Below are 2,909 nucleotides of genomic sequence, written 5' to 3'. Positions count from 1 at the left end.
CATGAGGTGAAACTTGATATTTATAAGGAACGCGTCCTTTGAAGCTTCAGATTTCCCCTACGTAAGAGGAAGTCAAACTTTTTACTGGGCCATTCCAGAAAGGTAATTTGCATATTGATGTGATCACAGCAATTACAAAAAATCACGGTAGACACACAGGTATATGGAGGCACTACTAGATAGATAGATAGATAGATAGATAGATAGATAGATAGATAGATAGATAGATAGATAGATAGATAGATAGATAGATAGATAGATAGATAGATAGATAGATAGATAGATAGATAGATAGATAGATAGATAGATAGATAGATAGATAGATTTAATGCATCAAAACAATACAATCAAGGTTTTATCTCATCAAAGTTTTGGTAGTGTTCTGCACAGGAGGACCCATCATTAAAAGGTGGAAGATGGTCAGAATCAGTCACCCCAGGGTGCACATCTTTTTCGGGACACACATTCTTGTTTTCTGTTCTCACGCATTTCTTTGTGCTCTTTGTCCCACTGGGCATTCACTAATACTCACATCTGTATAATATTCTAATAGGAGAAAAACAGCTGGGGGCAAGTATTGGGAATCCCACTGCAATCTTAAACCTACACTATTGATGTTAATGTACCAATGGCTGAAAGTGGAGAAAAGTACAAATATAAAGGGAGGTGACAGCATTCAGTCATTTCTGTAGTCTATCTCTCTCTATTGTTAATGTAATGCAGACTTCCCATTCCGATGGGGTAGGGGGATTTTGGGGGTCATAATCTATTCTAACTGTAATGCCATAACTTGTACTAAGTACATTACATTCAACTTTAGAATGGAAGTTTTTCACATTTGCGCACTAATTCTCTGACTGCTCTCCTTTAACAATGGGAGACTTACTGAACTAACGTTAACAGATTTTGTACAACACGGTTTTCCTTTTTCTTACTTGTACATGGAGTTTGCATGTTTTCTCAGTGTCTTTGTGACTTTGACCCTTTGTGTGTGTACCCTGTCATGGTTCACTGCACCCAAAACCATTTGGGTAGGCGCCAGCTTTGTGGGACTCTGAACTGGATATGGAATTGATAGACAGCTGCATGTTAAATCATATTAAATTTGAATTAGGGAGACACTTGAAGGCACTGGTGAGGCTTTACATTCAGAAAATATTGTTTATTAACTGAAAGAATTAATGAAAAGATGAAGTATTTAAATTGTATGGAGTTACAGGAGCAGGTAACAAGAAATAACTTTTCTGAAGGACAAAAGATGCAGTGTAACTTCTTAGAGAAAAGTAGGCTCTGGTGTCATGAGATTGTCTGGAGCAGAGGCAAGAAACATTGGGCCTGGAAGGCTGCAGTGGCTGCAGATTTTTGTTTCAATCTACTGCTTAATGAGAAGTGAATCATTGTCAATAACAGACCCTATGTAATTACATGGTTTGTTAGTGTTTTAACTGCAGTGTTAGGTCATTTTTAATTTGTAGATACAGACCCATGGTCTGGAGGATCTGGCATGATGTGGTGAACCCTGGTGTTTCCAACTGGATAAACCTTTATGAACCCTAAGAAGAACTGTATAAGGTGACTTGGTGGTCAGTGGTGCTCTTCTCAAAAGCTTGGGACTCCTCTGCACAGGCTAAGCCACAATCGCCCAGTATAGCTCTTCTAATGCAGAGGTGTGAGTCACTCCTAATAAAATACATTTTTGATCTTTGACATACTACAAGAAAACACATTTATTCAGCAATTTGTACAGTACATATTAGCATACCCAACCAGACAGAGTAATATTGGCTTGAAGCTATGCAACAGATCATATAGTGTAGGAAGTTCAGCATTTATTATTTAACATTCTGTGCTTTGTTTTGGAGGTTCTTTCTTATGCCATGTCTTTGTCAACATCACAAGTTCTACAGAATGTTTTTTCTATTTCACAAGACAGGAAATATGACATTTTGACCTGAATTTTGATAAAGAAGAAAATAAAATGCAGTAAAGTCAAAGGCTGAAACCATTCACAAAAGTGAAAAAAAACACTGTAGGTTGAAGATTTCTAACCTAAAAAAGTGTGGTCAACAAAACCTGAAATGTGCCCATCGGTCCTGATCTTCTGCTGATGAAGGCCTGTAGGTTATCTCTATTAAGAGTTCCATGCTGGATGGACCAGCATCCCAACCAGGATGGGAGCTGACTTCCATCGGGATCAGTCCATCAACATCCTTCTGTTATGGCCTCCCTTCCTGGTGAGTAGCCAATTCCCATCCTGGTCAGGATGCTGGTCCATCCAGCATGGCAGTCACAGTCTACACAAGGCAGGAGAATGGGGGCCCACTGGATGTGTTCAATCAAGTTTAAGTATCATTGGGAGCAATGGGCACAAGGCAAGAAGCAACCATGGATGGAACACCAGTCTACCACAGGGCATGTTAACTCCCACTGTTCAAGTATTAGTGTTAACAATTAACCTAACTTGCATGCACGATGGAATTATTAACGAAAATTCAAAATACTCAGAGAAAACCTCTATGATTATGACAAAGATGAGTAAACTCCAGCCAGGGAGTGATTGGGGTAATAACTGAACTCAGTTTCCTTTACCTGTGTGGATGGCCACTGCACCTTCACATATGTTTCAGTTAATAAAACATCGAACCCCATTGCAAAACGCTTTCAAACAATTTAGAAAAATGAAAGGTTTTAAGTTGTATTTCATTCACCTTGGTGTCAGATTTCACAAACAAGCAGGTCCAATACAACAGTATTAACCATACAATTTCTTCATAATTTGGAACATGTACAGCTGAATCATTTAGGGAATATCTACTGTGAATAGAAGTGAAAGACTTATAGGCAGGTTGCATAACTGTAAAAATTCAGCCATTAACAAATATTGAAAGGAGTTTTATATCATTCAATCA

The sequence above is a fragment of the Erpetoichthys calabaricus genome, chromosome 14 (assembly GCF_900747795.2).
Source record: "Erpetoichthys calabaricus chromosome 14, fErpCal1.3, whole genome shotgun sequence".
In the NCBI taxonomy this organism is placed as follows: Eukaryota; Metazoa; Chordata; class Cladistia; order Polypteriformes; family Polypteridae; genus Erpetoichthys; species Erpetoichthys calabaricus.
Note: the sequence above shows the minus strand (reverse complement) of the source record.